The following is a 26,394-nucleotide window of genomic DNA, read 5'->3' as shown; positions in this document are numbered from 1 at the left end:
TGACTTCCAATGGACATACCATGCCTGACAACATGCCTTGTATGGACAGATGACACTGACATCAGGAAATGCTATTAGCATGCTATCAATGTAGGTGCAGGGTAAACCTGCTGCCCATTACCAGTTCATGCCACAGGTGGGCAAGACTGGCATATCCGATGATAATCTGTGTTCACAACATGGCCCAGACACCCTAGGTAGAGTTTCACATGTCACTGTATATGCATGCGGGAGGTGTTCACATTCCAGACACCATCCATGTCATGGAGTAAGAAACATATACATGGCAAGTGATGCACAGCATTTGCCACATACAATAGTCACCCAGGTGACTGGATGGGGGATGCAATACCCACCTGTGTGGGCAAATGCAGAAACTACAGCCCTAAGACACAATGCAGACCATTGTCATGTGGCCTGATGTCAAGGTATACTCATCCCCTACCCTTGTACATCCTGCTGGCACCATTGACCACACCCGTGCAGTCATGCACCCATGCATGTCAGAACTGGCACCCTGTGTGTTTGTGTGTGTGTTGTATGGTGCGTATGACCACATCCACACTCACTACAACCCCCCAGGGCATACTGAAGCATGCTGTCTGATATCTGAAAACCTCATCATACACTTTGCCCATATGTCTTCCATATGACCTGTGTGGTGCATGTGATACCTGCACATTGATGTGTTGTGGCAATCCCACTAATGATGAGTTGCACTCCTGGCCCTGCCAAGTGTGTCACTGTGTGTGCGTCCCTGTGTGAGTGTGCCTGTGTTGATGCTGGCACCTGTTCATGCAGACAGGCACGTGTACGTCACCTACCATATATCTACCATATCCCTGTTGCAGATGTCACTCACAATCACATATATGTTCTGAGTGCTCCACAGCAAGTAACCCATGTGATGCATCCAATAACTGCATCAAACTGTGATAGCACTATATAGTTGTTGGGGGTCTGATACCCTGTGCTGGTAGGTGTGTGACACAAACATGCTTCTGTTTTACTCCCCCACCCCTCCCTGACATGTATTTGCCTCTGTCTGCCGCCCCCACTCCCTCTCTGGTGGATGTGGAGATCCACACTTGCTTTGCTTAGGCAGCAGCATGTGTATTTTAAGTGATGCTCATGATCAGCTGATGACCTATGCATGGATTGTAGTACTCCCCTAGCCGATTGCATGTGGAACAGTTGTGGTAACATTCCCATAGCCAATTGCATGGAAACACACTCCAATAGCTACGAACAACATAATGGCTCTTTTCAGTCACTGTGAGCAGGAACTAGATCTGTTGTTTGGCAAACAGCATCTCAGATGGATTGGGGATTTACCTCTAACTTACACTGTGGAAAGAGGGCAACAAACAGGAGGGGGATGTGCCTAACCTGACTACAGACTGTAAGTGCTGCTATACTGCATGTGGAGTAATGTTGGTTTAACAGTGTTTGTCTGGATATGCCTGTCATACATGTCGCAATACATGTCAGTTCCATGTATATGAGGGATCCCCATCTGCAGAGTCATCTGCAGACTGGGCACTGTTATGCCTTTGGTTTCATGTGTTAGCCACAGTGCATCTATCTGTGGAATGCAGAAGGTAGTGTGAGGAATTCAGTCTGTAGATGGTGAAGGCTTTGACAGTTACTGACTTCATATCCCTCATAGGACATATGTTGCAACAAACCCCATTACAATGGTAAATATATGAGGTTATCATAGCAACATGTATATAATGGCCCTGTGTATGTGCTGTCAGACACACCTCTGTCTACCTTTGTACATATGTCGAGCATGAAGTGGTGCATATGTGCTGTACACCATAAATAGTGACATCATATCTGATAACAAGCCAGTGATATCTCAGATTGCTACACATGCCATGTACAGTAGGGGTTATATTTAATGACATCACCTGGACATTCTGTGGATGATTGTACAGTACTGAGGTCTGTGTAGTGATGGTGAATGTTGGCAGGGTGTGTATTGTTAATATGTACTTTAGCCTGTGTACAGACTGTGGTAGATGTCATTCTTCTAGCTCCCATTCTATCTGATGTTACACGCTGCCCCACTGTATGGTACCATTTTGCCATACATGTTTGTAGGGCTATACACACACATGTCCCATAACACAGACAGCCATCAGACCAAACTGTGTAGCAGCCCAGTATATGCAGCATCATTCTGTGAGTGGCACATATGAGGATGGTGTAGAACCGATTGTCCATATACTGTAATATTATGCTAGCTTACCATATGTGGCTGTAGCTGTGTTCACATTGGTTGGGGTTATGCACTGTCACACAAGTGTATCTCACCCTGTGCTATGACATGGTCATTGAGCCTGCTATATATACAGGTACATGTGCATTCCACCATACGAGATGTAGGCCACTGTTGAGCCAGTCTGCCTGTAGCCTGCACAGTGCATTGTTACATGCCTAGCAGCTTAGTGTACTTACCCAGTGAGATGTTATGTGCAGATACTTGCCAGATGTACTGCTGCCGGGCCTCCCTTAAAAGTTATGTATGTCAGACAGAGCAATGGGATGCTGTACAAATTTATGTCAATATCTAGTGGATAGTTTGTGCCCATGGCACCCCTGTACCAGCAGTCATTATGTGTCAGGCCAGACAGGTGTGTGTGAATCCAAAACCAATAGTGACAAATGCATGCCAGTCATTATGTGATATACCCATCTGCATGGCTGTCTACATCCATACTGTCAGGCTTGGTACACATGTTGTGCACTAAGGGATTGTGTGTATACCTCTGGACTGTACAGGGTGTGTCCAGAATTCCACATATATTGGCCAATATCTCTGTGTGTCCTTATGCACTCCAGAGGCCAGTGCGTGTAACCATGGTATATGGGCCTGTAGCATTGAGTCTTGGTGGGGAGCACCATAAATGATGTACACCATTACAAAATGTGGGGGTATCAGGGGTAAGCTGCCAGAAAGTATCTGGATATACAGTACCATATACGTCAGCTATATAGACATTACTTACATTACTTGGCCTACTGCAAGCCTACTGCCCCTGTCATACAGACTGCTCTGTTTGTCGGTGTGCTCATGATGGTGTAAGGTATGCCTTGTTGTGTGACAGTTACAACCCATTTGACCACAAAATGTCTTTACCTCCTACTGAGTTTGTACAGAGTGTGGCTAGAGGCTACTGAACTACACACCTGCAGTACATACTGTTGATTGTTTGGTATCCTGTGGCACAGTCTGTCTCTACTATTATAAAATTTGAAGGGCTTGGTCTGGACAGCAACAGTTGTGAACCTTTCCAGACTACTGTATTAGTTTAACTGTTTCACAGTTGAAATACTCTGTTTATATGGTTATCAGTATCTGAACAGCTATATGACATGGCATATAGAACTGTTTTAGTACACAATGGATTCCAATTTCTACAAACCTGTGTGTGGTGTCTTTCCTATGACCTTTCTATGGGTATATGTTGCAGGCAATGATTAACATTTGTATGGGTGGTCCATACAGTGTCCAGTTGTTCAAGTGTTAACTGCAGGCATAGTGGCTGTTCCATATTATGTGCACCTTCTACATATGTGTCTTACTATACATATATCTGCATGTGTATGTGTAGTCACATGTATATATATATATATATATATATATATATATATATATATATATATATGTGTGTGTGTGTGTGTGTGTGTGTGTGTGTGTGTGTGTGTGTGTGTGTGTATATCTGTGTCTGTGTATCTGTATCCTGGGGATGTTGATGGCTTCCACATATGACATGTCCTATAGGTGGCAAACTATACTTGGTAGTGTATTGTAGGGCGCATGTGGTTGGGTGTGGAGGGGATGCCTATCTGTACAACACATTTAGCGTGTGGGGCCTCTCAACCTCATTAACGGTGCATGTGGACATATGTGTATTTGTTAAACTGTCATCGCTATCTACAGATTTATGGCCATATACACCTATATATATATATATATATATATATATATATATATATATATATATATATATATATATATATATATATATATATATATATATATATGTTTATATAGGTATATATCTACTAACATGTATATAACTATGTCCATATATACCTACATAGATATATATCTGCGTACACATATATAACATGCTGTGTATATGTAGACATATAGGGGTAGACACATATATGTGTCGAATTAGCCATATGCATGTATATATGTGCATATATAGTGATATATATGCATATAGAGTTAGAAGAACAAAATGTATATATAGGTGTGTGTGTGTGCATGTGTGTGTGTGTGTGTGTGTGTGTGTGTGTGTATCTTGATGTGTCAGTGTTTGTCAGTGGTGTCCTATGTGGAGGTGAGTGTGTAACAACTGGACTCAATATTGAGTGAGTTTTGCAAATCTGTTATGTGGTGCCCCTAGTATATATCACAATATCCACCATGCAGGGATGACAGATGTGATATCAGCACATAGTTTATCAGGGGTTTGATACCCTGGACTTTTAGGTGTGTGACGCAAGCATGCTTACCTTTTACTCTCCTAACCCACCCTGGCTTATCTTTGCCTCTGTCTGCCTCTTTCACAACCTCTCTGGTGGATGTGGCGACATACACCTGCTTGGCATAGGCAGCGACATGTGTATTGTCAGTGATGCTCATAATCAGCTGATGGCCTCTGCACAAATTACAGCCCTCCTCTATCTGATTGCATGTGGAACAGCTGTGGTAACATCCCCATAGCCAACTGCATGGGAACACACCCCAATTTCTAGGAACATCATGTTGGTGTTGGGCCATTTCATTCACTGTGAGCAGGAACTAGATCTGTTGTTTGGCAAACAGCATCACAGATGGATTGGGGACTTACCTCTGACAACATACACTGTGGAAACAGGCCAACATACAGTAGGGGGATGTGCCTGTCTTGACTACAGACTATAAGTGCTGCTATACTGCAGTTGGGGTAATATTGCTTTAACAGGGTGTGTTCGGATATGGCTGTCCTACATGTTTTAATACTTGTCAGGTCAGGGCTATGTTTATGGGGAATCCTCATCTGTAGTGTCATCTGCAGACTGGCCAGTGTGCTGTGCCTTTTGTTCCTTGTGTTACCCACAGAGCACCTATCTCTCAATTGCAAAAGGTAGTGTGAGGACTGCAGTCAGTAGATGGTGACAGCCGGGAGAGTTTCTGACATCATATCCATCATAGGACAAATGGTGCAACAAACCCTGTTGCGACAGTAAATGTATGAGGGTAGCACGGTGACATGTCAATATTGGCGCTGTGTTTGTGCCTCCATCCACAACTCTGTCAACCTTTGTACATATGTCATGTAGTAGGGGGTACATATGTTCTGTACACCATATTCATTGACAGCATATCTGATAATAAGCCTTTGAGATATCAGATTGCTACACATGTTATGTATAGTAGGGGTTATATTTGAGGACATAGCCTGGACATTCTGTGGTTGTGTGTACAGTACTGAGGTATGTGTAAGTCTGGTAATTGTTGACAGTGTGTGTATAGTGAATATGTACCTTGGCCTGTCTAGAGACTGTGGTAGATGCCATTGTTCCTGGTCCTGTTCTATCTGATGTTATATGCTGGTCCACTGTATGTCACCCTATCAGCTTACATGTTTGTAGGGGTGAACTCACACATGTCCCATACCACAGATAGGCATCGAACGACACTGTCTAGTGGCCCAGTATATGTAGGGGTGTTGTGTGAGTGGCTCATATGAGGATGGTATAGATCAGATAGCCCATATACTGTAATAGTAAGCTAGCTTACCATATGTGGCTGTGGCTGTGTTCACATTGGTTGTGGTTATGCACTTTCACACAGGTGGCTGTTACTCTGTGATGTGACATGCCTGTAGAGCCTGCTAGCTATGCAGGTATGCGTATTCCCACATGGGTGATGTAGCCCAGTGTTGAGTCAGTCTGCTCGTAGCTTGCACTGTGCTTTGTTACATGCCTAGCAGCTTACTGTACTTATCCAGTGAGATGTCATGTCCAGATACTTGCCAGATATACTTCTGCCTGGCCACCATGACAGTCATGTATGTCCAAAGCAGTGGAATGCTGTTCAGATGTATGTCACTAACCAGTGGGTAGTATGTGGCCATGGCACTGCTGTACCAGCGGTTATTATGTGCCAGGACAGACAGGGGTGCATGAATGCATAACCTATGGGGGCAAATTTATACCAGTATGTATGTGCTATACCCATCTACATGGCTGTTAACATCCACATTGAGTGGCCTGGTCCACATGTCTTGCAAGAATGGGTTCTGTGTATACCCCTGAACTGACCAGCGTGTGTCACACTGTTCACATATATTGGCCATATCGCAGCTGTAGTCCACAGGGGCATTACTGTGCTAGCAGTGGTACTGTACTATGATGACCTTAGGATGTCTGTCAGTAGCCATGGCGCACATGTTAACAGCAGATGTGGCCTCCCATACACACCATTTCTGTGAAGACGATCCCTATTACAGCAGCAATAGTCTACAAATATACCTGTAATACATACATGACATCCCCTTGCACTGAGAGGTTGGGACTACTGGGGCTGAGGTAGGGCTCTGCTCCATGTGCAGGACATATGGCAAATATATATGTATATATATATATATATATATATATATATATATATATATATATATATATCCATATAGATATGTACACATATACATAACTTACTTACTGTATGACAACAGTTTTACACATATGTGCCTGTGTTCCAGCCTCTGTCCTCCACCTACATACCTGGCTTTGCACATGTGACATGCTGTCAGGGGTTGTTATGTAGTGAGCTGTGTGTATGTCATGCTGTCATTCCTGACATCCCTCCACTGCTATTGTGTCTCCCACACATTAATGGGGGGTTGTGGCCATATATGTGTGGGCTTCACTTACTTAATGCATGTGTGCCTTAATGCACTACAGAGGCCAGTGTACGTAACCGTGGTATATGGCCCAGTAGAAGTGAGTGTAGGGGGGTGCACCATGACTAACCTAGGCTGTTACAACATGTGTGGGTATCTGGTGTAACCTGCCTTAAGATATCTAGATGTGCATTACCATACACTCCACAGTGGGTAAATGCAGGCCTACTGCCTCCTGCCATACAGAATGTTCTGTTTGTCATTGTGATTGTGATTGTGTCAGTTATGCCTTATTATGTAACAGATACATCCCATTGTGTCAACTGGGGTCTGCACCCCCTAGGAATTGTGTACAGGGTGTAGATAGAGGCCGCTGACCTATACATCTGCATTATGTACTGTTGATTGTCTGTTATGATGTGGACCAGTCTGTCATTACTATTGTACTACTTGAAGGCCTCGGCCTGGACAGCAACATATGTCAACCTTTCCAGACTACTGTCTCAGTATGACTGTTTCACAGTTGCATTGCACTGTTCATATGGATGTCAGTGTCTAAACGGCTATATGACATGGCATATACAACTGTCATAGTACACAAATATAGCTTTCACATTCATTTATGTGCACCTGTGTGTGGTGTTATACCCTTTGATATCTCTGTGGGTATGTGTTGCAGGCTATGAATGTCATTGTATGGGTGGCTCATACAGTCTCCAGTTGGTAAGGTGGTGACTTTAGGAATACTGGCTGCTCAATATTGTATGCACATACTACATATGTATCTTACTGTACATATCTTTTTGTGTGTATGTGTAGTTACATATATATATATATATATAAGCCTATTTTTGTGGCTTACGCCACCCCTTATATGAAAAAATACTGTGCCCATTAGTTTGTTGTGCCTCTGTCCAGCAGTGACACAGAGATGATTCCCGGGATAAACCTACGGTCTCCCATCCACAGGTCAAGATTTCTCTTGAACAGAGCCAGCGAGGTGCTCTGCCTCACATGGACCGGGATTTTATTCCACAGCATAGGGAGTCTCTGAGTGATAAATCTATCCTTCCAGCACGTCCTATTTATATCCGTGCTAAGGTTTAAGTTGCTTGCTCTAGTGGTTTTGGTGGATTTGGATTTTTTGAGGTGGAGCATGTCCATTAATTCTGGGTTGGACATGGCCTTGTATGTCAGGCACATGTCACCTCTGAGCAGATGGTATGCACCTGAATAGAGCTGGAGTTTCTTCAATCTGACAGCATATGACAGATTTTGGAGTCCCTTTATCCTTTTGGTGAGGAACTTTTGGGGTCTCTCCAATTGCTGCAGATGTCGGGTGCGATACATCCCGAATGGGGCATTGTACTTGATCATTGGTCTGACAAGTGAAGAGTACAGGGAAACAATGACCTCACTAGATCTGGATGTGAATCCCTTAATGATCAGGTGGGCAATGTAGAAGGTCTTTCTAACCACTTTAGCAACATGAGTGTCAAAAGAAAGGCCACTGTCAACCTGGGTCCCCAGGTCCCTGATAACCTCTTCTGTGCTTAGTGGATTGCCACCTATATGGTAGCTTGGGGTTACCTTGTTTTTTCCAAAGGGTATGACTATACATTTTTTGGCGTTTAACTTCAGGCCATGGCTCTGGCACCAGCTATCTGTTTCCGTGAGTTCCTTCTGAAGGATATCCGTGTCCGATGCACTTTCCACTATGGCGCCCAGTTTACAGTCGTCTGCAAACTTTGTCAGCCAAAGTCCTCCCATGTTGGCCTGTACTTCTGAGAAGTAGATGCCGAACAATAGGGGCCAAGGACCGAGCCCTGTGGGACATCGCTTGTGACCGGCTTGGAGTCTGACATAGCGCCAGCAACTCTAACCCTGTGGGTTCTGTCCTTAAGCCAGTTTGCAACCCATCTTGTGACATATGGGTTTACATTTAAGCTGGTAAGTTTTTCTACAATACCTGATTGGGGTATTGTGTCGACGGCCTTTGCAAGGTCAAGGTAGGCTGTATGGACTGCCTTTCCCTCATCAATGGCCTTGATGACTGTTTCGAAGAAGTCGACCAAGTTCAAAAGGCATGATCTGCCCTTGACGAAGCCAAAGTGGGTCGGGTCCAATGTCTGCAAGTCCCCTATATCTTTGTTTATGAGCTCCATTATGATCCTCTCCATAGCTTTGCAGACTAGACTTGTTAAGCTTATGGGGCGGTAATTACCAGGGTCCGTTGAGGCACCCCCTTTGTGGAGTGGGACCACAGTTGCCATACGCCACTCCTTGGGCATGTATCCTGTGGTAAGGCTGAGATTAAACAGCTGCCTTATGTGCGGTTTAATTCCTCATTTAGCTCGTGTAGCACACAGCCGGGACACCATCCGTCCCATTGATGCTGTGTTTTTAGCTTTAGAGAGAGCAGCTTTGACCTGCCCATTTGAGATGTCTGGGAGGCTACACTCTGCTGGGATAGTTATCTCTCCTTTAGGGGGGGAGAGGGGGTGAAGTTTGCACTGAACCTGTCTGCCAGTATGTTGGCAATGTCTGTGGGTTCAGTGATTTTTGTATCATTTTGGACTAATTCTGAGCATATCTGGGAGTTTCCACCCAGGTTCCTAACATAGTTGAAAAAGGCCTTATGATTGTCCTTTGAATCCATGGCAATTTTTCTCTCAAAATTGGCCTTAGTTAATTTTATGAGTGCTCGTATTTTTTTACTAATAATGATCAGGGTGACTTCCTTTTATGGATTTTGTTCTATCATGTAATAGCTTTCTCCTCTTATTGTAAAGTTTGTTAATGGCTGGGGTCCACCAGACTGGACGTTGCCCTTTGTGGAAAGAGTCTTGGTTTTATTTGGGATTGCCTGATCCATGCAGTCCTGGAGGTGTTCATAGAAGGCATTTGTAAGGGCTTCCACAGCTTGGGTTGTGGTTTCCACTGGCTCAGGGCCTTGAAGGATACCACACCAGTCTTGAGTAGTGTGAAGTTTGCTTTAGAGAAGTTTTCACTGTGGTCTTTTTGTTTGGGGTGGGGCGGGATGTGGATTTCCAGTGAGATTAGTTTATGATCAGATCTCACCAATGAGGGATATACTTCGTGTGGAGCATTTTGTCCCCATGTTTGTGATAACGAGATCTAGTATATTTTCTCCTCTCGTGGGAACAGTGACTAGCTGTTCCATGGCATTTGAATTTATGAACTCCAGGAACCATTGGGCTAGAAAGTTAGGGCTTGAGTAATGTTCCCAGTCTATATTCGGGTAGTTGAAGTCACCCAATATGATGGTGTTTGGAGATACATTTATACCCTCCAGTGTCTTCAGGAAGGCTGTGTGGGTTCCTGAGTTTGAGAGGGTGGCCTGTAGCATGCTACAATTTGTAGAGCAGTTTTGCCTATGGTTACTTGCACCTGGATGGTTTCAAGCTGTGCATTGCCACCAACCTGGAGGTGTGGGTATCCTTTATGAATATGGATACACCCCCTCCTTTTGTGGTGTGGTCCGGGTTTTGGGGCCGGAACGCATGATATGAGGTAAAACCTAATAATGCCGGGGTGCTCTCAGGATCCTTGAACCAGGTTTCAGTTACAGCACAGACATCAATGTTCTCCATACTGAGAAGGGCCTCGAGTGCGTGCATTTTGAGATTTAGACTTCTGGCATTGAGCAGCATTACCCTCAGTTTCTTCCCATTTTTGTTTTCTAGAGTGGTAGGTTTAGAATTTGAGCCTTGCCTAAAAAAGGCACTATGGGGGTGGCAAGAGCCTTAGCCAATATCCGTAATCCCAGGGGTGACAGGTGCAAGCCATCCCTTGCAAAGCAGCATGGCTTGTCAAGCATGTCATCCCAGCAGACAGACAATGGATCCCCTTTGAATGACACCAGACATTAAGCCAATTATTAAAGCTGATCATCTTGTCTCTATATTGTGGCATCATTCTTGGTGAAGGAAGGATACTGCTCAGGGTCAGGGTCATACCTGCCTGGGCTACATAATCAGAGAGCTCCTCTATGTCTCTTTTCATGTAGTCCAGGGAGGTACATCTCAGGTCGTTCACACCAGCATGGACAATGACTGTGTCATATTTGTACTTGCCGTGGAGTGACCAGAGTGCTTGTGTTATGTGGCGGATTCTAGCGCCCGATAGGCAGCTTATTGTGACCCTCTCCTTGTTCAGCCTGATGAGTGGGACGTCAGTGTGTCTGACTATGGAGTCACCTATGACAAGTATGTTTGGTGTTGTATTTGGCCTTAAGAGCTGTGACTGCTTTGCACACTGCTTTTGTGGCTTATGTGTTGCTTGTGGGGTGTCTTGAGGTAGCAGTTGTTTGGTTGTCTGCTTTGGAGGCCTCTGCTGTTTAGGTAAATTTTTACTCAGAGCCTCCGAGTATGTCTTTGTGTGTTTATGTGTTTGATTCAGTGGTGTGGTAGCATTATGTGAGGCTGGTTTTGTGGTGTGTGTAGTTGCCTTTATATATATATATATATATATATATATACCTGTATCTGCATATATGTGTCTGTGTATATGTATCCTAGGGATGTGGTCCTGGTTATGGGATCTGCAACACATGGTACTGTATTACAGAGGGGACGTGCTTGGCTGGGGGGGAGTATACCTATTCGTACCAGACGTATATTGTATGGGGCCTCTCAATCCCATTAACGTTGCATGAGGACATATATGTTTTTGTTATATCCCCATTGTTATCTCCAGATGTCTGACTGTATACACCTATATATGTATATGTATATATCTGCTGACACACACACACACACACACACACACACACATATATATATATATATATATATATATATATATATATATATATATATATATATGACCTGCTGTATATATTTACACATGTAGATGTAGACATATATATCCATAGATGTAGGCATTTGCATGTATATATGTTCATATATATTTATATATGTATACATATATCTACATATATCAATATGTTGTACCTGTTTAGACATTAATATATTTACTCACACACATACATCGATATGTTGGAATACATTCTCTGTAGTATTGAATAACTGGGCTGTATGATGTGTTTGGGAAAACATCAGGGTTATGTATATCTACCATGGTTTTGTGGTAAATCACTTTGTGTATGGTGTGCAGGGTCCTAGGTACGAGCATTGCAGAGGCAGTTTATCTTGTTGCTGGCCAGAACATAGCCTGTTGCATACAGAATGATTAACACTCTTTAAAGCAGTGGTAAGCAGGTTTGCGTGGGTTTGTGCAGAGGTAAGCACTGCTAAATCCTTGTTACAGTTTCTTATACTCAGCTTCTAAATTGCTTAACCTGTGTAGGCAGTGCTTAGCTCTGCTCATACCCACGAACACCTGCTTACAACCCCTTTAAAGTGCCTACTCCCGCTTACCCCCACGGTAACCTCTTTAAAAGGAAAGAAAAAAGGGTTTATAGGAAAGTGGTCAAAAAGGGGCATAAAAAGGGTAAGACAGTAGGGAAAATAGCTAGCCATGTGCAGGAAGGGTGTAGGAAAGGTCCATAGCTTCTCATTTCTTCTACAGTGACAGCTGTGCATATACACTAAATTTGGAGGTAGATTTGGACCCTCAAATCCATGAGAGAGGGGTGAGGACAACCTAAATTCATTGTGATACCAATTAGACCAGATTACATGTGTCCAGTGGACATGTGTGTGAAATGGACAGCCATGTATGGGGTGAGATTATTTTGTGGTAACAGATTGCCCTTCATTTTCTTTTCAGGTGGGAGTGGTATGTTGGGGGGGTTGTAGGTATATTTGGGGAGGTAGGTTGGGTAGGTTAACAGACATGACACACAAGACGCATACAGGGGCGGTATATGACATGTAGGGGGGTAAACACCTTGATGGTAAGGGGTTTTGGGATATCAGAAGCCCACAAGCACCCTAGTGGTAGCAGTGGTACTGAGGTCCCCACCCTTGGGCAGTCACCATGGCGTCACCACAGTGCCATACTCTTGTGAAATATGACTGCAGACCATCCTCCTGCTGACACATGTACACCTACAACACAAATGGATAACATTATGGAGATAATCAGTGTTACTGACAGCTGAAATGCATCATAGCTGCATGGCTACACTACCTGACATGTATGCATTAAACATTACCTCTGACAACATCTTACACTGCAGTACATTGCAGCACTTTATAACAGTCACCGTGTGCATCAGAACCATATTAGCCTATCCCTGCATTGATGTTACGGGTGACAAGCATGTGGCACAGGTATCATCATATGCACAGGGTGTGTTGCTGGTTTGCCAGAGGCTGAATGTGGTCCATACATGTGTTACCATGTGTGTGTGTGAGGGTTTTGGTTCATTAATTGGGGCATGGTGATGTGGTGTGTGTTGGTATGGGGTCACCCTAGGTGTGGTTGCATAGTGTGTGGGTATGCATGCACACAGTCCTGCCATGTGGCTGCCCTATACAGGTGTTGTTGGACAGCTGTAGACCATACCTGACAGGGTGTGCAGTTCAGTGCCTCTGGCCATGGACACACTGACTGTGCCTGCCGGGGGTTCCATGGGCATGTGCAGGTACAGACCTTGAGGTGCTACTCTCTCCTGATGATGACAGGTGTCTGCTGGAACCATATCCCACCTGCGACTGGCCAGGGCCATGTGCATGCGGCCTGCTGTGGTGTGGTGTGGACAGCACCCTCAGTGGTGTGCTGCGGCTGGTACTGCCACTATGGGAGTGGCTTGGTGTCCTGGCATGTCCACATTGACCACCAGCTGCTGGTGTTTCTGGCCTACATCCATGCAGCTGTCAGACCACTCCCATCACATGTTCAAGCACAGACATACCACAGTCGAGGAGGCCCACCATCTCACCCCACCGTCTATACATGAACTCTGTTTACGGAGGGCAGCAGCAAGGTCATGGAGGTTGTCACTTACAGATGAGAAAGCAGCCCTTTGCAGCCTCAGGCCCTGTCTGGTGTACATGTCCATACATGCCTGTGCCTCCATTACATCCTGAAACATGCTCCTGGTGGTACCAGTTGTGGCACCTCTGCCAGAGGCATGATGACCAGCGGCCCTCCTATGAGCACCATGGTGCATCTGCCAATGTGGTGCCCTGCTGGACATCTGGATGTCGACTGTGACCTGACACAGTTGGCATGGACACCACACTTTCCTGGTCACTGGCACCAACCACCAACTGTTCCTCTGCTATGGCCACGTGTGATGGGATTTGTAGGGGCACTGCAACTGTATGCAGGCTTGGGGTGACTAGGAGGGTGATGACACATGATGGCACAGTTTCAGCCTCTGACAACCCCACTTGTGCCTCAACAGTACCATCATCATTGTCTGTATGAACACCTACCTCAGTCTGAATGCAGGAGGGACCCTGACCCACCTCACCACCTGTGAGGGAAACAAACACACACTTTAAAACCTGTACAACATTGCATAACAGTACACACATTTACACACACACACACACACACACACACACACACACACACACACACACACACACACACACACACACACACACACACACACACACACACACACACTCACACTCACACATGTAAACCCATGCACACTGACAGTCCATCTTACTACCTCCCTTGCCCTGGGTTTACAGACAGTCCCACATTCAGTTCCTTAAGTTCCCCATCCTGAATAGCACTTGCTAACATACACTCATTAATGCTAATCATTAACATATCATACCTCTCCATGACTACATGTGTGATCACAACACATGACCTGTTACTCCTTCACCTCCCTGACTTTGGTGGACTAGTTTGTACATGGCCTCATTGCTGTCATCCAGTATTACCCTGTCTATGTCCATTCATGGTGTACATGGCCCCTATATGGTTGGGGTTGCTACATTCACTACATATGTCACAAACTGGAGCCTCATACTACAGTCTTGCTCAGTCCATGCCACATCTGCTACACAATCAACCCATCATGCAGACAACAGTAATACCTGGCTACAATCACTGATGTGGTATGGTAAGTCCTCATTGCATTAGTTGTGCTGCATACGTGGGTAGCCAGTTATCTATCTGCTGCTGGCAATATTATATGTATACCTGGTATGTACTTACCCTCCCAATTCATGTTCTGTGCTACAGACCTTGTTATGCTAGCAGCTGTCCTGTGTTCACATATCGGACAGGTTGTCCTAGTGTCTCATATGACACTACATGTACATGTACAGGACAATCCCAAGGATGAGTACTGCCATGTGATCAATCCCACTATCACCTGTGCATACATGGACACCCGCACAAACAGACACACATGTACACATATATCTGGCATGCATCAACCACACTCCACTTCACCAGATTGTTACACACACAATCAACACCCCCACACACACACCTACATGGGGGATTGCACACCTTTTGCACACACAGTCCTCCCATTACCCATCTGTCAGCATGCATTACATCTGGTGCTCAACAGCATGCAGTGCAACTATACTGACCTCATGATAGTGGCAGTATACATGTGTGTGATGCATGGGCTGCATTGGTAGGTGATGGCCCTTCCCCTTGTTAACACTGCACCCATGTTCGAAGTGTAACTGTGGACCTGTTCTGAACCCTACCTTGTACAGTGCACCATGCCACACAGGTGTACAAACCATTGCTGCTCATGTAATACTGTGTCAGTTATGTCAGCTCCAATGCTCAAAGCCCCTATGTGTTACAGCACCTCATACCTGGGATGATATGTGAACAGATATCATTTGTGAATGCCTGATGTCTGCTTTACAGATCACAACATCAGCAGTGCATGTAGGACCAGTACAGGACTATTACACTGACACCCACCAGACCTTACCATGGCTGAGGGGGGTGCCCTACACATGTCCCAGAACCCTGCATGGTTGCAAGGTCTACTCATGTGCACATCCCTTGGAGTGCACACACTGCTGTCACTATTGCTGTGTGGTCAGGGTTACATCTACCACAGTTACATAACCTGATTGTGTGCAGATACAGCCAAAAGGGTGTTGTTTCACACATGTCCCCACTACAGACCGTGCATTCTGCCATACTTCTCATTCCTGTGGACACATTGCACAATGACAGGATGTTAGTTATCTTGCATGTGTCTGTTGTCCCTTCTGATACCCCCAGCATGGTCTCTACTGTGATGCAGTGCATTTCACAACAACAAAACGTAAACATGTATGGCATGCACTATGGGTAGGTGTGTTAGATGTGTGCATGGAGCATCCTATAGCCATTACATGCAAAGTGTATTGTCATGCATGGACATGAACCATACTCATCAGTTACAGACTGCTGCTGTGGTAGTATCCTGGCGGGACCAACATAAGAGTGTGAAAAAGTTGTTGGCAGTTGCCACAGCTGTGGCATTCGTATAGGGTGTGTGCAGCATTACGTTACATCTACAGTAGGAGGCAACAATACTACAGCTTATGCACATCTGTTTATTACTACTACACAGCAACAGACTATGTATATGACATATCAGATTTGCATGATGTACCTGTACATATGCAGATGCATGCACAAGAGGGGTATACCGATGTGCCCTGGGGCCTTACCTGCACACTCCTCACCCAGTGTGTCGGTGGCACCCATCTCCACAATGCGCCCTGCCAGTTGTTGGTGCTGCAGGTGGGCAGGTGCCACAAGGCTCCTGAGAAGCTCCTCCATACGGGTGAGGGGTGGATGGGTGACTTGTCCCCCCATTATAAAGTGGTCCCCCCATACAGCAGCTGCATGCTGACGTACATGGCGAAGCAGGTCACTGCAATGATGCCGGACCTGCTCATGGCTGCGGTTCTGCAGTCCGACATCATTGACCCTCTGGACCTGTTCATTCCACAGGACGGTCCTCTCCTTATGATCATGGGCTTTCTGGACAAACAGCTGTTCATAGTGCTGTACCAAATGTTCAATTATGACTTCTGTTTTGGCAGCACTGTAAGCAGGCAAACGGATGTGGGGCATCCTCCCTGGAAGACATAAAGATGGAAACAGGTCTGAGCAACTCATATAGCAGGGTTACCATAGTTTTTAATACACATCTTTGTCTCCTCCCACCATATCAGCTACAACTAACCGTTCACAGAATGCAATTGGTATGACGACTGCTTACCTACCATTGGGACATATGCTGTATTGTACCAAAGCTTTGTGCTATTTGTTTGTGCCATGCTATGTGTTTGCAGCCATGCTCCCTGTGGGGACACTATCTCTGCTGGCCTGTTAGAGACTATTTCACCTGCATGCCATTGTCAATGTCACTATATATATATATATATATATATATATATATATATATATATATATATATATATATATATATATATATATATATATATATATATATATATATATATATATATATATATATATATATATATATATATATATATATATATATATATATATATATGTGTGTGTATGTGTGTGTGTGTGTGTGTGTGTGTGTGTGTGTGTGTGTGTGTGTGTGTGTGTGTGTACGTATATGTGTAGATATATCTTGTGGGTTGGTTATATAGCTATATCTATATGACTGTCTGTATATCCGTAGACATACTTGTCTAATTATATATCACACAGGTAACTGTCTTTCATTCACAGCTGCACTGTTCTGCCTTACTGCAACACAGCCAGATGTCACATATGAACACAGACTAACATTAGGGTGGTACATATGGTGAGAGATTTCTGGTAAGGTTATTATACACCTATAATATTTGTGCATGCCACATTAGACATTAACATGACTGCCCTGCATGTGGTGTGCTCTGACACCCATGTGTCTATCATGATGGCAGTACTTCCACCACCAGCTATTGCCCACACTAACATACCAAACACACATATTATGGCTTAAATCTTTGTCATTCATTGCTGATCTGAAACAGTTGGTGGGTATGTCCCACTGCCTAGAGGGACTAGTATTGTCCAGAGCAGTTGATCAGCAGAACTACATTGCAGGGACAACTACAGATGGCACATATAAATCATTCCACTTCATATATCCTATTATTCTATACCACATACTACATTCAATTGCATACATGTATGTTTTACATACCTGTCATTTCTTTTTTTCTGACAGCTGCAACAGCTTGTTGATCCTTAAGTTTCTTTTTTTTTTAATTTTTCTGTGTGTGTGTCTCTCTCTCTTCACTAGTGTGATTGAGCTGGTTTGAATGGACTGCAGCATGGCTTTTGTAAGTGATGCACATGATCAGGGGATGGGCTCTGCAACAATCAGTGTGCAATATTTGCTAATTGCATGCAGCCTTCCATGTAGTACTTCAGATAACCATTGTCATGGCAACCCAGTACTATAAAATACTGACTCATCTGGGTGTTGTCCCTTAACCTTTCCAGTATGGAGGACACCCTTCCTGTATGTGGGCAGCAGTTTTAAAGACAGCAGGTTGCAATACCTCTTACAGCAGGAATTGCAGACACAGGCAAATTAAATATTTGTATGAGGTTCCAGACCTACAGACAGAGTGAGTAGTGTTGGTATGTGCATTATATATTGCTGGTCTTGCAGTGTTTGTATGTACATAGTAGTTTAGGATGGAATGCAGTCTGTCTGCAAAGTTCTCAACTGTGGGCCTATCCACATGATGGCCAGTGGATAGTCTGTTTGGTATGGTCTGTGCACTACACAGGTCTTGTCCTAGATATATGTCTGGTAGTCAGTATGTTGCGTGTTATCAGTACATGGCTACATCCATTTGTTTCTGATGTTGTATTCCTGCATAAGGGTACATTGCAACACATCCTGTAACATCAGCAATTTCCAGGATGTGTAACAGCAATATTGCAAGAATGGCCCTATGTTCCTGCCTCTGTCCTCCACATATATGGCAGGCTTTGTCCTGCTGTAATACAGTTAGGGGTTGTTGGGTAATGGCCTATCATTATTTACTGCTAGCATTCCTGCTACCATCCCAGTCATATCGTGGACTCATACAAAATATGTTGGTCAGGGTCCATACATGTGACAGATACATTGACATTACCACAACTAATACATTTCCCCCTAGGTCTTGACTACAGGGTATAATTGGAGGCTAATGAAATATATCAGTAATTGTTTATTGTTACCTATCTTGAAGGCAAATCCTTTGTCTACTGTTGTACTAATTGAAAGCCTTGGTCTGCACAGCGTAGTATGTTATATATCCACATTGCTTGCATCTACTATTTTGTGTGGCCTTGCATTCATCACTGATTACATATATCAGGCTTTATGTGCTGTACGTAATGGCATACATTATTGTATAGTACACAAATAAAGGTTTTCTTTGTATGCATACCTGTGTGTCGTGTCATGTCATTTGAATTGTGAGTGGGTATATGTTTAATGTAAGTATTCTCATGTGTGGGAATGGTTGCCACACTACACATTTCACAGGTACCAGTTAAAGAGCTTGTGGCTGAGGGATATACTTTGCACTCAGTACTTCCACACTACTTCTACATATGTAGGGCTACTAATACCTTTTGTCTGTGTATATGTGTATGTACCTACATATATATCATATATCTATATCCATATCTATCTATATGTATACATATATATATATATATATATATATATGTGTGTGTGTATACATATATATATATATATATATATATATATATATATATATATATATATATATATATATATATATATATATATATATATATATATATATATATAGATATATATATATATACCTGAACATATTTGTCAATGTATAGATGTGTGTGCATATCTGAACCATTGTAATGTGTACTTCTTCCACATTGTACATTCCCTACGGTAGAATGACTTTTCTGCATGCTATGTTAGCTGCAGTTCTGCAGTCCGACATCATTGACCCTGTAGACTAGTTCGCTCCACAGGGCAGTCCTCTCCTGCTGATCATGGGCTGTCTGGACAAACAGCTGTTCATAGTGCTGTACCAAATGTTCAATGATGACTTGTATTCTGGCAGCACTGTAAGCTGGCAAACAGATGTGGGGCATCCCCCCTGGAAGTCATAAAGATGGAAACAGGTCTGAGCAACTCATATAGCAGGGTTACCATAGTTCTTAATACACATCTTTGTCTCTGCCCACCATATCAGCTACAACAAACTGTTCACAGAATGCAATTGGTATGTCGGCTGTTTAGCTACCATTGGAACATATGTTGTATTGTACCAAGCTTTGTGCTATGTGTTTGTGCCATGCTCCCTGTGGGGACGCTATCTCTGCTGGCCTGTTACAGACTATTTCACCTGCATGCCATTGTCAGTGCCAATATATATATATATATATATATATATATATATATATATATATATATATATATATATATATATATATATATATATATATATATATATATATATATATATATACACATATATATATATATGTGTGTGTGTGTGTGTGTGTGTGTGTGTGTGTGTGTGTATATACCTATATGTATAGATATATCTTGTGGGTTGTTTATATACCTATATCTATATGTCTGTCTGTATATCTATAGACATACTTGTCTAATTATATATCACACAGATATTTATCTATATGTTAGGTGCATAGAGACATTTGGTCCACATTCTGTAGCTGTCTTTCATTCACAGCTGCACTGTTCTGCCTTACTGCAACACAGCCAGGTGTCACATATGAACACAGACTACATTATGGTGGAATATATGAAGAGAGATTGCTGGTCAGCCTATTATACACCAGTGACATTTGTGCATGCTGCATTAGACATTAACATGACTGTCCTGCATGTGGTGTGCTCTGACACCCATGTGTCTATCATGACGGTAGTACTTGCACCACCAGCTATTGCCCACACTAACTTACCAAACACACATATTATGGCTTAAATATTTGTCATTCATTGCTGATCTGAAACAGCTGATGGGTATGTCCCACTGCCCACAGGAACAGGCAGTATTGTCCAGAACATTAGTTCAGCAGAACTTCATTACAGGGACAGTTACAGATGGCACATATAAATCATTCCACATCATATATCCTATTATTCTATACCACATACTACATTCAATTACATACATATATGTTTTACATGCCTGTCATTTCTTTTTTCTGACAGCTGTGACAGCTTCTTATTGCTTACTTTTTTTTTATTTTTCTGTATGTCTCTCTCTCTCTCCACTAGAGTGATTGAGCTGGTTTGAATGGACTGCAGCATAGCTTTTGTAAGTGATGCACATGATCACGGGATGGGCTCTGCAACAATCAGTGTGCAACATTTGCTAATTGCATGTGGCCTGCTTTGTAGTACTTCAGATAACCAATGTCATGGCAACTCAGTACTAAATAATACTGACTCATGTGGGCGTTGTCCCTTAACCTTTCCAGTATGGAGGACACCCTTCGTGTATGTGGGCAGCAGTGTTACAGACAGCAGGTTGCAATACCTCTTACAACAGGAATTGCAGACACAGGCCAATTACACATTTGTATGAGGTTCCAGACCTACAGACAGAGTGAGTATTGTTGTTATGTGCATTGTATATTGCTGGTCTTGCAGTGTTTGTGTGTACATAGTAGTTTAGGATGGAATGCAGTCTGTCTACATAGCTCTCAGCTGTGGGCCTATCCACATGATGGCAGTGGATAGTCTGTTTGGTTTGGCCTGTGCACTACACAGGTCTTGTCCTAGATATATCACTGGTAGTCTGTATGTTGCATGCTATCAGTACATGGCTACATCCATTTGTGTTTCTGATGTCTTATTCATGCATAAGGGTAATTTCCAGGATGTGTAACAGCAATATTGCAAGTATGGCCTTGTGTTCCTGCCTCTGTCCTCCACATATATGGTAGGCTTTGTCTTGCTGTAATACAGTTAGGGGTTGTTGGGTAATGGCCTATCATTATTTACTGCTAACATTCCTGCTACCATCCCAGTCATATTGTGGACTCCTCCAAAAATGTTGGTCAGGGTCCATACATGTGACAGTTACATTGACATTACCACAACTAATACATTTCCCCCTAGGTCTTGACTACAGGGTGTAATTGGAGGCTGCTGAAATACATCAGTAATTGTTGATTGTTACCTATCTTGAAGGCAAATCCTTTGTCTACTGTTGTACTAATTGAAGGCCTTGGCCTGGACAGCATAGTATGTTATATATCCACATTGCTTGCATCTACTCTTTTGTGTGGTCCTTGCATTCATCACTGATTACATATGTCAGACTTTATGTGCTGTAAGTAATGGCATACATTATTGTATAGAACACAAATAAAGGTTTTCTTTATATGCATACCTGTGTGTCGTGTCATGTCCTTTGAATTGTGAGTGGGTATATGTTTAATGTCAGTATTCTCATTTGTGGGAATGGTTGCCACACTACACATTTCACATGTACCAGTTACAGGGCTTGTGGCTGAGGGATATACTTTGCACCCAGTACTTCCACACTACTTCTACATATGTGTGGCTACTAATACCTTTTGTCTGTGTACCTAAACATATTTGTCAATGTATAGATGTGTGTGCATATCTGAACTTCTTCCACATTGTACATTCCCTATGGTAGAATGACTTTTCTCCATGATATGTTAGCTGCGGTTCTGCAGTCCAACATCATTGACCCTCTGGACTAGTTCATTCCACATGGCGGTCCTCTCCTGCTGATCATGGGACAAACAGCTGTACATAGTGCTGTACCAAATTTTCAGTGATGACTTCTGTTCCGGCAGCACTGTAAGTTGGCAAACAGATGTGGGGCATCCTCCCTGGAAGACATAAAGTTGAAAACAGGTCTGAGCAACTCATATAGCAGGGTTACCATAGTTCTTAATACACATCTTTGTCTCCGCCCACCATATCAGCTACAACAAACCGTTCACAGAATGCAATCGGTATGTTGGCTGCTTACCTACCATTGGGACATATGTTGTATTGTACCAAGCTTTTTGCTATGTGTTTGTGCCATGCTTTGTGCTATGTGTTTGTAGCTATGCTCCCTGTGGGGACACTATCTCTGCTGGCCTGTTACAGACTATTTCACCTGCATTCCATTGTCAGTGCCACTATAAATATATATATATATATATATATATATATATATATATATATATATATATATATATATATATATATATATATATATGTATATATATATATATATATATATATATATATATATATATATGTGTGTGTGTGTGTGTGTGTGTGTGTATGTATATGTGTAGATATATCTTGTGGGTTGTTTATATATCTATGTCTATATCTATATGACTGTCTGTATATCTGTAGACATACTTCTCTAATTATATATCACACAGATATTTGTCTATATGTGAGGTGCATACAGACATTTGATCCACATTCTGTAACTGTCTTTCATTCACAGCTCCACTGTTCTGCCTTACTGCAACAGGCCAGGTGTCACATTTAAACGCAGACTGACATTAGGGTGGAATATATGGTGAGAGATTGCTGGTAAGCCTATTATACACCTATGACATTTGTGCATTCTGCAATAGACATTAACATGACTGTCCCGTGTGTGGTGCGCTCTGACACCTATGTGTCTATTATGATGGCAGTACTTCCACCATCAGCTATTGCCCACACTAACATACCAAACACACATATTATGGCTTATATCTTTGTCATTCATTGCTGATCTGAAACAGTTGGCGGGTATGTCCCACTGCCTAAAGGGACAGGCAGTATTGTCCAAAGCAGTTGTTCAGCAGAACTTCATTACAGGGACAACTACAGATGGCATATATAAATCATTCCACATATCCTATTATTCTATACCACATACTACATTCAATTACATACATATATGTTTTACATACCTGTCATTTCTTTTTTCTGACAGCTGTGACAGCTTGTTGTTGCTTAAGTTTTTTTTTCTGTGTGTGTGTGTGTGTGTGTGTGTGTGTGTGTGTGTGTGTGTGTGTGTGTGTGTGTGTGTGTGTCTCTCTCTCTCTCTCTCTCTCCACTAGAGTGATTGAGCTTGTTTGAATGGACTGCAGCATGGCTTTTGTAAGTGATGCACATGATCAGGGGATTGTCTCTGCAACAATCAGTGTGCAACATTTGCTAATTGCATGCAGCCTGCTATGTAGTACTTCAGATAACCACTGCCATGGCAACCCAGTACTATAAAATACTGACTCATGTGAGCATTGTCCCTTAACCTTTCCAGTATGGAGGACACCCTTCCTGTCTGTGGGCAGCAGTGTTACAGACAGCAGGTTTCAATAGCTCTTACAGCAGGAATTGCAGACACAGACCAATTACACATTTGTATGAGGTTCCAGACCTACAGACAGAGTAAGTAGTCCTGTTATGTGCATTGTATATTGCTGGTCTTGCAGTGTTTGTGTGTACATAGTAGTTTAGGATGGAATGCAGTCTGTCTACATAGCCCTCAACTGTGGGCCTATCCACATGATGGCCAGTGGATAGTCTGTTTGGTATGGCCTGTGCACTACACAAGTCTTGTCCTAGATATATCACTGGTAGTCTGTATGTTGCGTGCTATCAGTATTTGGCTACATCCATTTGTGTTTCTGATGCCGTATTCCTGTGTAAGGGCATGTTGCAACAAATCCTGTAACATCAGCAATTTCCAGGATGTTTTACAGCAATATTGCAAATATGGCCCTGTGTTCCTGCCTTTGTCCTCCACATATATGGCAGGCTTTGTCCTGCTGTAATACAGTTAGGGATTGTTGCATAATGGCCTATCATTATTTACTGCTAGCATTCCTACTACCATCCCAGTCATATCGTGGACTCCTACAAAATATGTTGGTCAGGGTCCATACATGTGACAGATACACTGACATTACCACAACTAATACAATTCCCCCTAGGTATTGACTACAGAGTGTAAATGGAGGCTGCTGAAATACATCAGTAATTGTTGATTGTACCTATCTTGAAGGCAAATCCTTTGTCTACTGTTGTACTAATTGAAGGCCTTGGCCTGGACAGCATAGCATGTTATATATCCACATTTCTTGCATCTACTGTTTTGTGTGGGCCTTGCATTCATCACTGATTACATATGTCAGACTTTATGTGCTGTAATTAATGGCATACATTATTGTATAGTACACAAATAAAGGTTTTCTGTGTATGCATACCTGTGTGTCGTGTCATGTCCTTTGAATTGTGAGTGGGTATATGTTTAATGTAAGTATTCTCATTTGTGGGAATGGTTGCCACACTACACATTTCACAGGTACCAGTTACAGGGCTTGTGGCTGAGGGATATACTTTGCACCCAGTACTTCCACACTACTTCTGCATATGTATGGCTACTAATACCTTTTGTCTGTGTATATGTGTATGTACCTATATATATATATATATATATATATATATATATATATATATATATATATATATATGTATATACCTGAACATATTTGTCGATGCATAGATGTGTGTGCATGTCTGAACCATTGTAATGTGTACTTCTTCCACATTGTACATTCCCTATGGTAGAATGAGTTTTCTGCATGATATGTTACAGATGTTGCCCTGACATTTACAGGTGAATTGGATTATTGTTAAAGCATTGTGGCTGTGTTGTGGAGTGTCCTGTAGTCAAGAACTGCATGTGCTGGATATTGGATTGCACAGCATATCCGTTAGGGATGTTGGGGGGGGGGGTTAACATAGCACTAATTATCAGGTATCCCTCATTTGAGCCCCCACCCACATTAACCGTGCATATGGTTTGTTATGTTGTAGTGAGTGCTTCAGGAATTCTTTCCCATGTGATAATGCTATACACAGTTCTTTCTGTATATCTATATATATATATATATATATATATATATATATATATATATATATATATATATATATATATATATATATATATATATATATATATATATATATATATATATCTATATATAGCTGTCTATCTGTCTGCATTTCCAGATATATATCTGTCCATATGTCCATGCATGTTCGGCTCATATTTTTGGCCTGTACCTCATTCTCTTGGCAATTGACATGGATGATCACATGACTGTAGTCAGTAACTAGTGCCAACGCTTTTGTCTTTCATACTTCATCTTTTTCAAAATATGTGTTCTAATACATATGACTGTGTAACTAGCAACATTTTTGGTGTCTTAGAGCAGTATTTAACATATATCCCTACTTGTACCCACATTTTGGTACACTTTGTCCAGAATTCTTGCATTAAGAAGTTGTGTGGTATGATATTGCTACATTTCCTGTACTGTTGACAGATTGTGCTGGATGAATTATTTGTGAAAACATCAGGTTATGTATATCTGCCATGGCTTATTGGTCGATCACTTTGTGTATGGAGTGCAAGGACCTGGGTTCGAGCCTTAGAGAAGCAATAAATTTTGTTGTTGGGCAGAACAAGGAACGTTTGCTACAGAGTGAGTAAGGCACTTTTAAGTGGGTTTGCTCAACGGTGAG

The sequence above is a fragment of the Protopterus annectens genome, chromosome 3.part0 (genome assembly GCF_019279795.1).
Source record: "Protopterus annectens isolate FY-2018-M chromosome 3.part0, PAN1.0, whole genome shotgun sequence".
Lineage (NCBI taxonomy): Eukaryota > Metazoa > Chordata > Ceratodontiformes > Protopteridae > Protopterus > Protopterus annectens.
This window is presented reverse-complemented; position numbering follows the sequence as displayed.